This window comes from Triturus cristatus, chromosome 8 (assembly GCF_964204655.1).
Source record: "Triturus cristatus chromosome 8, aTriCri1.1, whole genome shotgun sequence".
Classification (NCBI taxonomy): Eukaryota; Metazoa; Chordata; class Amphibia; order Caudata; family Salamandridae; genus Triturus; species Triturus cristatus.
This window is the reverse complement of record NC_140591.1, coordinates 410,500,920-410,513,859: the sequence shown is the minus strand read 5'-3', so window position 1 is coordinate 410,513,859 and position 12,940 is coordinate 410,500,920.

Sequence of the window (12,940 nt, the reverse complement as noted above, 5' to 3'; positions counted from 1 at the left end):
AGAGGGAGAGGAGGTTGATGTTCAGTTTGAACGTTCGAGTGGCCCGACTTGAAAGGGACCAGGATGACATTAAGGGCCACCTCATGGACATAAAGGGGGCCCTAGTGCTCCCCTATTGATGAACAATGGTTTTTTAGTTTCCGACCATTTCCAGTCCCATGTTTACCCTCTCCAATATTTCATCCTGTTAATAGATTTAGTAGTTAGTTAGTGTTAGGTGTAGGTATAGTATAGGGATGATGTAGTGTTTGGTGAAGTTAACTTTTTAGTAATAGGATATTATCTTTTTAGTGCTTTTGTTTATGTTTCCTTTTATTTTGGGTGGGGGGTTGATGTGTTTATGGACTTGTTAACAAAAAAATATACAAAAATATATATATTGTTTAGTATGTATGTTTAGTTAGTTGATGTATAGGTTAAGATGTCTTTGTGCCGTCCCGGATGTGCCATAAAGGGGGTGGTGGGTTGATGTTTAAGATATGTTGTTATTTGTATAGTCCTAGGTAAGCTAGTTGGTTTAGTTTTATGTTAATACAAGTTAGGTTAGTGTAGTTTAGGATTAGTAAGTATAATTAGGTTCGTTTTTTAAGAGTGTTTTCTTACGAATAAATTGCCAATGGTTGAGACTTTGTGCTCCCATTCATTTTTGCTGTGTGGACATGTCCTGTTGGATTGGTAGCGGAATACGAGAGATGCATCCCCCCCACAATCACTTTTAATGTCTACAATTGTGTGATTACAGCATCTTCAAAGGACAGGCTACAAACAAACCTCATTTGAAATGTGTTTTAAACAAACTTATTGATGTTTAGGGTAACATAGTTCATTTGGGAAAAGAGTTTTTGATTGGTCTGAGAAATATTTATTCATATGTGATTATTTTGTTAGGACAGATTTACACAGGATGCAGTGTATAAATTGTGTTCTGCACATCATTGTTTGAATGTGGGTATGGTGTCAGGATACTTAGTGACATCTTTTATTATACCAGTCTACACAACAGCTTCTCCACGTGGGGCTGCAGGGGATATATGCTTATCATTCTTCACAAGTCATGCTGATGCCTCTTTACATGTTTCTGCACAGCCTTGTACATTGTGGACAATACTGTAACCAAATTGGTAAGTGTTGGGCGATGGATTTAGTGATATGCGTTACAGCTAACCTGTGCACGTCTTTGACCCATTATCAATTTCTGATCTATGCTTTCCTTCACCTTTTCTCTTCTTTCTGCTCGATGGAATAATTTTGAATATGTGACATGTTAAGTGCACTGTCTTTACATGTGTCATGCCACACCACACATCTTTTCAAGCATTGTCCATCACATTGACTATGGGTAGTTCTTCTGGGTACATATCATGTATTGTTAGTAGAGACTTCGGGGCATATGTACGAGGAAGTGGCGGAATGAGGTGTTAGCCGTCATGGCTTGACACCTCACTCCGCCACTTCTGAAACACAATGCTGCACCATATATACAACGATATGCATCCTTGCATTTTCCCCTGCGCTGGTGCTACACTTAGCAGTGTAGCACCGGCGCAGGCACCCTTGCACCATAGTGCAAGGGTGTCTGCGTGCAGGGGATGATCGTTTATGTGTAGAAAGGTGTCCCTTCCTGCACATAAACAATCTTAAAATGCCATTTTGTCACTTTTATGTGTGCTGCTTCATGCAGCACACATGAAAGTCACAAAATGGCATTGTTTTTAAAGATCATTTATATACAGGAAGGGACACCTTCCTCTACATAAACACTCCATGGCAGTTTGCTTTTTCCATCTGTGCTGCACAAGGCAGCACACATGGAAAAAGCTGAAACATGGAGGAATTATGCATTTCTCATATTTTTGCCAAGTTAAGAGCAGGTTTTCCCAGGTCTCAATTTAGGCGCTGCCTCCTATGTACGCCACCCTTGTACATAGGGGGCTGAGTCAAAAGGAATGGGTGTTGCGGTGGAACGCCCACCGCAACACCCACTGCCCACCCCTTTCACGCTAACCATAGCCTTGTAACAAAGGCTAAGCCCCTTTCGCCACCACTTCGTTGGAAAAAGTGACCTTGTGTTGTCGATAGGGGCTGGTACATATGCCCCTTCATGTGGCTGTACACTGACTTGAGTATTGTTCGAAGTCACGATCAACATCATGGGCATGTAGTAAATTTGTTTCTCGGAGACAGTGTTGTCTTACAGATCAAGGCATTGTTTAAGTCACATGTGTCAGGCCCTCACTATGCCTATCATGGACAAAAAGTAAGCATATTCTCTTTGACAAATGATCTTTGATTAGTAGTAATGGCTAGCCTGAACATGCATTGTTGGCACATTTTAAACATAATTGGTCACAGGCAACCCACATCTTAGTGGCTCAATTAATTGTATTTACATGTGCAGCAACTGGTGTGGTAGACTGGCCCAGTTCTTTGTGCAACAACACCCCATTGTGTGAATGTGCAGGGGGTGGGGAGAACAGAGTCCAGGGGGGAACATGTGCAGAGACATGCTGAGGAAGAGGCAGAGTTCAGTCAGCAGGCTCATTGCAGTGTCATTTGGAACAACACAATAAATGTCAATTCATATCGAATTCCAAGGTGAGTGTGACAGAGAGATTCACGGGACAGTGGAAGCTGATGTTCCTGGGCCTGATTGTAGGCACAGGTCCAAGCAGAAACAGTCCATTTGACAGATATGAATGCTACAGCGTACTTCTTCGCAAGATTGTTGATTCCTCCACATCTTCCTCCTCTGTGTCATGTGCCTCCCGTGTGCGTGATAGAGGATTGGCTGGAGCACTGTGAGGCAGTGACACATCAGGGGGTTGAGATGTGGGTGTTGAAGGTGCAGCGGCATTCATCTGTGCCAAAGGTTGAGGCAACACTGCAGTGATAAGAAGCTGCAGGGCTTGGAGGACTCCAACAAACGTCTATGAGGTATGCAGCCATGGCTGCCAAGTGTGAAGCTTGCATCCGCTCCATGTTCTCCATGATCATTCTCATTTGAAGCAACTCCTTGGTGACATCGCTGGAGCCACTTTGATTGGACAGTTGTTCTTGTCTCTGAGTCAGTACTCAAGCGATGTCAGCCATGGAATGCTGGAGAGCACGGAGAGGACTGTGGGTGCCCGTGAAGGACAATAGGTGGTCCCTAATGGGACTGAGACACCCACGTGCCCCATCTAGTTTGGCCACCAGACTGTCAAACCCCACCCACACCTGACCAGCCATCTCCTGCTGGACCTCTACTGCATGACGTTGAAATGTTAGAAGTGGGTCCTCAAGGTCCTGAGAGACAGGTGTGGTGGTAGGTGCTTGCCTCTAGGTGTTTTGTGCAGGGGGTGGAGCTACCACTATGCTGCTGAATGTCCTAGCTTCCGGAGAAGGGTTGCCAATGGAGTTGAGCAGGTCTTGGAGGGTGTCCTGGTTGATGGTTGAGAAGTCTTCATCTTCATCATTGAAGAGTGGGACAGGCTGCTGTACAGGAGGTGATGTTTCTCCCTCTGCAATGTAAAGGGGAGATGCTGTTGTATGTGTGTCTCAAGTGTGATCATGCATTTGATCAGTTAACAATCAGACTGCATTGACAATGTCCATTCTGAATGTTTTGGAGGAGATACCTATTACATGCAGGGTAGTGAATAATTGTACAACATCGCTGATGTGACATTATAGTTGTCAACACTTTTCTTACAGTTTACAAGTATGCCAAATGTGAGTGGCCAACTTCTACACACATGCAGCACCAGTTGTGACCTCTGTTCAATAGTGACAGGGGTGCAGGTTTTACCACATTGTTGTCAATGTAGATTAGCGCAGATTCATATGTCTGTACACTGCATTGTGGTACAGTTACCCCTACTCAGTACACTATAATCTTTTTTGAGATTGTCTAGTTTTGGAGGTGTGGATTTCATGCTACCACACATTGCTGTTGGCAATGCCACATGATTGTTGTTGTGGCATGAGTAGGGCTGTCACACTGTTGAGATCTGGGTTGATGTGATGTGCCCCATGATATGGGCAAGGAGGTATGATTGATTTGCCATGAGACAAACTGTGTAGATCCATGTTGATGTTGCCAATTCACATTGAGAAATGACATTCTCATTGATGCATGTTGATATGCAGGTATGGTACAGCTTCTTTTTCACTGCCCCTTATTCCTTCCAACCAGTGGCCCTTGCACCTATGTGCATTTACAATTGTGAGATGTTGCAAGTTGGAGGAAATATGGCTCTTGGTCACAGCTGGGACACTTGTGCATTGTTGGACTGCAGACGTCTTTCTTACATCAGGGAGTGTATGGATACGAGGAAGTGACAGAGTGAGACCTGCTCCGTAAAGGGAGGCATGTGTTTCATCATGCACTGGCACTTGACTTTTCAGTGTGGCACACAGACAGGCACCTTTGCAGGGTAGTGCAAATGTGTCTGGGTTCAGGGCAAGAATGTTTATGTGTGAAGAGGGACCCCTTCGGGCACATTAGCAATGATTGACAAACTGCTGTTTCTATGTGTGCTGCACAACGCAATGCACATGTAAACCGCAAAAGCTTTTGCTTTGGGAATTCGATTTTTTTTTTGCATGTTGAGGGTCATGGTTTTCCTTGCATACATTGCTTACTGCCGTCCTATTGGCTTCACCGATGTGACTGTGGGGCTGTGTGTCTTTCAATGGGTGTTGAATGATGGACAGCCAAAACACAACCCTTGCCCTCAGCTATGTGAAGTGTGTAAGTGGGCCTAGATTACATGGCTGTAGATTTACACTGGCTTCTTAGTGGTGCTAAGCCCCTATCACCACCCCAACGTCACATCAAGTGAGATTGGCATGGGGATGTGTGCTTGGGAATATGCCCCTCGGATGGACACATGGATGATACATGCTGTTCTACTCATTGTGATTGGATGCCCTTGTTTGTGTGAGAATGTGTACCGACATGACTGCGTATTTGTTCCCTGCCACTGTAGACTTTCGCCAAGGACTGGTTTCCATGCACGTCAATGTGTAATGGCCATCTCACCCCTGACTGTGATTACTGTGGAATACTGTTATCTGCATGGCACATGTGAATAATTTGATGTGGATGAGTGCATTTTGACGTATAGGATGAAGGTGACATGTAGCAAGTTGACATGCATTTGTGCTAATTGTTATTCATGCTCGGTGTCATACTTTACTTGACATGAACCTTGACAGGGACTATATGGTTCTGTGAGAATGGCACACATACCAGACATGTTGATAGTTTTTATGTAACACATTCATGAGAAGCAGAAGTCCTTACACTGTACTTATGGAAGCATATCCCTTCTGCTCATAGTTGAACATCACATTCGCCCTTCAGTATGCTAAAATTTGACAATGTGAAATATACACCTTTTAGAGTGAAGGGTGCATATTCACTATGTTGTGGCAATGCATGTGTTTATGGTATGAAGACTCACTGCATGATTTGTCACTTTGTGAACACAGGACTGCATCTCATGAACAAGCAAAGGGGCATATTGACTGGAGAGGTGGCATAGTGTTGCATTGGCCTCCTTGCTTCAATACCACACTCATACAAATTGGCTACACAGGGGTGCATCTCATTGTGTCAGGGTGCATCAACCTGGTGCACACTGACCGACGCTCATTGCGGCTACCAGGAACTATGAGCTACCCAAACTACGTTTCCCGGCATTCCTTGTACAGTGACGCCCCACGTGATCCGAACGCCGCAGAAGGAACTGGATATAACGATGGCAGAGATGAAAGACGCTGCCAATTATTCTGGTGATCTCCCGTGCGGCTGTATTTCCTTGGGGCCAGATCCGGAGGCGGTAAGGGTGCTTGTGGACCAGGTTCCTTTACTGGACTTCCTTTATTGAGGTGGATATCCTGTTTACTGAGTGCAGCCGCTTTCCCATCTCCACTGTTGGTGAGACCGCGTTTTCGGCGGTCTTTGCGGAGGAGAAATCGGGGCTGCTTTACGGGAAGGCTCTGATTGTTTTCCCTGTTGACGAGATCGGCATTAATCGCGGTCTCATGCAGGGAAGACCACCCTCCCCCTGGGAACTCGTACTTACCTTTGTTCTGCTGCCAGAGCATGCTCTAGTAACTGCAGAGAGTGGGAAGCGCATTGTGGTTTGCAGCATTATCACTTTGTTACAAGAGGACAAGAGGATATGTACAGTATATGCTCTGGTTTTGGTGGGATTAACCGTTCCTATGACTTTTGAGGTGTCAGGGGATGGTAGTGTTTAACCTGCCTTTGACATTGTACTGTGATAATAAGAGAGCAGTTTTGGAATGCTCTGATCTAGTTTCATTTGGACCGCATTATGATTTAGGTATTCCAGTGGTATTAGTGCAAGCTTGTTATTGTACATAGCCACATGTTCATACACGGTATTTCTATTTCTTTATTTGTAGGCGAGATTACTACTCAACCCTTAGTGGGGTAGGTGAGAAAGGTCTCTTATGTTCTCACTTAATTCAGCGGGTTCTGTTGATATACACAAGTCTTACTGCATATTTTCTCTTTTATTAGAGTTGTGTTGAAAATTGCAAAACACCCTCTTCTCTCTCCTTCTTCATCCTTTTTCCTTTACAGGTAGCGTGTTTAAAATGTCTTGTTTGTGTTGTTTAGTGGTGTAAACATTGTGGGCATTACCACTTCACAGGACAGAGTATTTACTGTGTTTTTCTTTCTGTCATCCCAAGATCTCCCTCCCAGCTGTTCCTATCCTTTCCTTCCCTTGTTTGACTATCTCACTAGTCCGTGTGTATACATTCTGGACTTGGGGCTGTCGAGAGGTGGACCCTATTGAGCATCAGCACAACCCTGAGGATTCTGGAAAAAGAAAACCTGACAGAATAATCGGCCCACAAGTTGCCTATCCTCCTGATTTTGCTGGTATCAAACATGGCCACCCTAGAGGACGTTATTGTAGCTTTGGCTTTGGTACAAACCGAGCTTGCTGCTTCACATAGTGAGACTGCTGCACTACAATCAAAGGTGGACAGAATACAGAGAAACCCGTTTGATGTGGGAGGGCCATCACACTTTGCACCCCCTCAAGTGGTAGTAGAAATCCCTTCACAAATCCCGCTAGCCCCTCCTGAACAGTTTTATGTGGACATAAATAAGGTGCTGGTTTTTATGACCCAAGTATTACTCCAGTTCACATGTAAACGCAAAATGTTTGCATCCAATCAGGCTCAAGTTGCCTTTTTAATATTTTACTTGGCAGGCGAGGCCGCACAATGGGCAGTACCCGTAGTTAGGAGGGATGACCTGCTACTTTATGCATTCAGAGTAGAATTTGAGAAGACCTTTGACCATCGGGCTGAAACCTTCTCGGCAGACAGTGAATTATTAGAGTTAAAACAGGGTGGCACTGACTTGATAGGGTATCTTAATAATTTCCGTAGACTTGTGGCCGAGACGGACTGCCCTGAATCCAAGCAAGCCGCCATTTTCTACCAAGGCCTTAAAGACAAGTTGAAAGACGTCATTGCGCAAGTGGACCCTCAACCTCAGACATGTACAGCACTCATAGAACTAACTATGCGATTAGACCACCGGCTGAGGGAACGAAAAGGGGACCACAAACAGAAGGACAGGTTTACTCCACAGTATGATCATGCTCGACCTTCGGAACATGGGACTACGAAACCCGAACCTATGGAGATCAGAACCGTTAGAGCATCTTTAACCCTCAGTGAAAGAGACGAAAAGGCACACAAACAAAGTCTGTGTCTATATTGTGGAAAGAAAGGTCATTATTTAAGAGACTGTCCGATTAAACCAAAACCAGGCCGTTCCCGATTGGGGCAAGTAGCCACTATTGCTGGCAACAAGGTGGCGTAAAACCCCAGAGCTTGAAGGAGAAAGAAGGGAGACCATCAAGCTGTAGTATGATCCCTTCTGTAAATCAGGAATCCCCCAAACAGTCGGAACACTTCTTCATCACGATGACCATCACGATTAACCAAGACCAAAGAAGACTACGGGCGATGGTGGATTCAGGAGCAACCGGCTGTTTCATGGACGAACAGGAAGCGCATAGATTAGGGGTGATCCTCACCCTCAAAGGAACACCAGAAGTGGTGTGCGCGGTGGATGGTAAGGAGTTGGAATCAGGGCCTATCTGTTACAACACTCCGGAATACGAGCTAATCTACAACAAACAACATCATGAGTGGTTATCGTTTAACATCATACAGTCACCACAATATGGAGACATTCTAGGCCTCCCATGATTTCAGAAACATGAGCCTACCATAGAATGGACCAATAAGGTGCTACATATGCAGTCCGACTATTTCCAAAAGCATTGTATTGGTATGCCTTACCCTCTAAGGCAGTGGTTACCAAACTTTTGACTCCTGAGGACCCCCGTTGAGTCACCACTGGAAGCCGGGGACCCCCAAGCAATTTGTAGGATTTAAATTTCAAACATTAAAACAGTAATTCGAAAAACATTAACACACGTGTGCACACAAAACAAGTACTCGAATTATAATGATTTTATGTGCATATTTACGAGCTCCTATCTCCATGGGAACATCACTTTTTGAGACATTCCCGTGGTGGTAGTGGCTTCGCCTTATTTACAAGGCAGCGTTAAGCCACTTAACGTGGCTTAACGCTGCCTTGTAAATAAGACCCCCTTTCACCCAATGCTTAGCGTGAAAGGGGTGGGCAGTGGGTGTTGCGGTGGGCGTTTCCCCTGCAACACCCATTGATTTTGACACAGCCCCTTATTTACAAGGGCAGCGTAAATGGGAGGCAGGTGACCCTTCCTGCACATCAACAATCTTTAAAAAAAAAAAAGGACATTTTGTAAACTTCCATATGTGCTGCATAAAGAGGCACACATAGAAGTGACAAAACAACATTTCAAGATTTGTTATGTGCAGGAAGGGGGACCTTCCTGTACATAAACAATCTTCCCCTATTAAGTGTAGCGCCAGCGCAGGGGAAATGCAGGGCTGCACCATATTCTTGTAAATATGTTGCAGCCCTGCATTTCTGAAGTGGCGGAGTGTGTTGCTAACACCTTGACCGCGGCACGAATTCCGCCGCGGTGATGGAGAATTAATGAGTGGGTGGGGTTCAGACGGCCCCCGGTTGTCCTCTGCACACGCCCACCGTGACATCGGATGGCAGGGGGCCGTCCGCAGCATGGAACGGGTTAAGCCAAGGAGGCTAACGACACTCTCCGCCAATTCTGTTGTATTTTATATTGAAAGAATTTGCAAGAAAATGAAAAAAGTTAATGGGAAGGTTGGTGCTGCATCTCCGTGACTAACGTCTCAATGGTTGGTTTTATTTCACACTACGAGGCTCCTGCTCCTGCCAGGGTCAGACTGGAAATCCAAAGCAGCCCTGGCAAATGATTTCAGACCAGTCCCCATACGGTGCACACCAAGTGCAGTGAGTGAGCCTGACCACTACAAAGGGGGCTTTGGGAGGCTCTCCCCCCAAAACATTTAGGAAACAATGGTGCAGTCTACAACACATTTATCATTATATATTATATTCTATTAGCTTTTAAAGAATAGTAAATGAAGACCTGACTATGCACCAGAATACGACAATCTTTCTGGGGGGTCTTCAATGATTCCCCCACTATCACCCTCCAACAGTGCTTCTCATCTCCCCATAGCCCCTCTGTCACCTGTACTTCATTTTTTATAGCATCTCTCATACCATTGTAGGATGTCAGAGCACTTTACATCACACACATATAGAGACAGTGAATCATACGTGTAAATCAGTGTATAGAAAATGTTACTTAAGGCAAAGGGGACTACAAGGTGTAGAATTCACGTGTCATTCATACTGGTAGGCCTTTTTAAAGAGTGCTTGGTCTGGAGAAGCACAAACTCAGGATTCAGAACATAACACAGTGGTTTGCATTGACTTTAACAATAAAAATGTATTTCCACCCAAATTAACTTTTTTAGCAGCATCAAGATAATGAAAGACTGGGAAAAAATACAAGTCACTAACTTGTACCTTGCAGTTTGCAAGCAGCTGTTTGATGACAGTTTATAGGTCACTGTGCTAGACTACGATTGTCACTTATGAACTGCACAGTAACAAAAGAATCTCTCTGACAAAAGCAGTAACCCACTGACCTATGCATATAAAATACAGTTTTTTAAAATGCATGGTACACGTTCTTTGCAGTAGGCATATTAACCCTCTGTGCTACATTAGATAAGTCAAAGCTGCCACTGGACAAAACTCTCATCTCTCTCCAGCAGGGACATTAATCACTGGCGTTATCTTGACACTTTTATTGTTCTTTGAAAACTGCTAATTAAACAAGATACTTTGCAGTGCTTTCAAAACTGCTGTCTGCAGACCCCCTAGGAATGTGTCAGGGACCACTGGGGATCCGCGGACCTCAGTTTGGGAAACACTTCTCTAAGGCTTTAGCTTTGCGTCATCCCATTGTAACTGCTGCAGAAAAATACGTAATCCTACCTCTTTGTTACCTAGAATATGCAGATGTGTTCAGCGACGTTATGGCAGAGGAACACCCTCCACACCGGGAATATGATTGCTGGATAGATCTCCTTCCTGGAGCAGTGATTCCCTGCAGAAGAATATATGCCCTCACGGAACAGAAAAATCTACATTTGAGGCAATACTTGGATAAATATCTTGCTTTAGGTTTCATCCGTCCTTCCAGGTCTCCTGCGGCATCTCCCATGTTTTTTATACCCATAGCCAACAGGAAGTTGAGGACTTGTATTGACTTTATAACTTTGAATACCATAACGGTAAAGAACAGGTATCCGCTTCCCCTGATCTCTGTTCTTCTGGTACAAGTGAAAACATCAGTCTTCTACACCAAACTCGACCTTAGAGTTGCATACCATTTGGTTCGTATGCTGGACGGCGATGAATGGAAGACGGCCTTCAAAATGCGGTACGGGTTGTTTGAGTACCTCGTTATGCCCTTTGGGCTTTGCAATACCCCCGCAGCTTTCCAATTCTTCCTGAACGATGTGCTCCGAGACTATCTGGACCGTTTCATCATGGTGTACATCGATAATATTCTGATATTTTTGTCACAGGAAGCGGAACATGTAGGCCACGTGGGTCAAGTCCTACACTCTCTATGTAAACATTGTCTGTTCTGCAAGATAAGCAAGTGTGAGTTTCACGTGAAAACCGTAGAGTTTCTAGGGGTCATGCTCACCCCTTCAGGACAGGTGATGGTGGAGAGGAAGATCAAGGTGATCACAAAATAGCCTTGCCCCCAGAACGTAAAAGACATCCAATGTTTTTTGGGTTTCGCCAATTTATACAGGAGGTAAGTCCATCAGTTCTCCAACTTGGTAGTTCCAATGACACGGATGTTGTGTAAGAAAACGCCCTTTCTATGGTCTGAAGAAGCCCAGACTGTGTTTGACGAGTTCAAAAAGGCATTTATGTCCGCTCCTGTTCTCACACATGCCAACCCAGAGATGCCATTTATCTTTGAAGCAGACACCTCAGAAGTGGCGGTGGGAGCAGTGTTGTCCCAAAGACACTGTACCACAGGTCGGTTACACCCAATAGTGTGCATGTCCAGAAAACTGAACCCAGCGGAGCAAAACTACACCGCAGCCGAAAAAGAGCTTCTTGCCATCAAAGATGCGTTTTTGGAATGGCGACACTGATTAATGGGGGCTAAACATCAAGTTACCGTTTATACTGACCATCGCAACCTTCAGTTTATGAGAGCGGCTAGACACCTCACTCCAAGACAACTACGCTGGGTATTATTATTTTTCGAGTTCCACTTCATGGTCACCTTCCGACCCGCCAAAGACAGCAAGAAGGCAGATGCATTAACACGACAAGAAACCCCCGTCACTCAGCAACCCACACTTGAAAGAGCAATCATTGAACCCAGTAAAATAATCTGTGCAATGCAAACCGATGACTTTCTGAGAAGGTTAAGACAAGAAGTGCAGACCTTTACCTGGAAAGATTGGTTAAAACATCATCCGGATTGGCAACTGCGTTATGGGCTTCCCATGAAGAACCAGCTAATACTGGTCCCTACCCTAGATGTAAGAAAACTCGTTTTTCATTAGTGCCACAATTTCCCATGTGCTGTTCATGTTGGTGGAAAAAACGACCTTGGAGAAGGTCTTACGACAATTCTGGTGGCCAATCGTGCATCCTGACGTATTGTCATGGGTGAAACGCTGTTCCACCTGCGCTCAAAAGAAATTGATCACAGCAAACCCCAGGATCTTCTTCAACCCGTGCCCACACCAGAGAATCCATGGGAATGAATCTCTGTAAACTTTATTGTGGGATTACCTCAAGATCAGGGATGCACTGCAATAGTAGTGGTCATTGACTATTTATCGAAAATGGGTCATTTTATTGCATGGAAACAGGTGCCGTCTGCAGGACAGTTGGCACATGTATTATTGACAAATGTGGTCAGGTTACATGGCCTTCCCAGGGTGATCGTTTCCAATAGGGGGACACAGTTCACTGCGCTCTTTTGGAAAACATGGTGTTCCAAGTTACAGATAACTTCCTCGCTATCTACAAGCTTCCACCCCCAAACCGATGGTCAAACCGAGAGACTAAATCACACTCTAAAATAGTTCCTAAAATGTTATGTAAACAACAACACAGAGGCGTGGGGGGAGTGGTTATGGTTAGCTGAGATTGCGTACAACAGTGCCATGCATAGTTCTACCTTTCTTTACTACTTATGGCTTCCATCCGCGTTACCTTCCTCTTTCCCCGAGGTACACAAGAGAATGCTTGACATTCGGAAGACATTACTGAGTACAGAGAACAACCTGCGTCACGCCTAAGAACAGTACAAGAAACAGGCAGATAAACACCGGAGGCCTGGCCCAACGTATAAGAAGGGAGAATTGGTATGGTTGTCTACAAAGAATATCAGGTTCAAGAGACGCA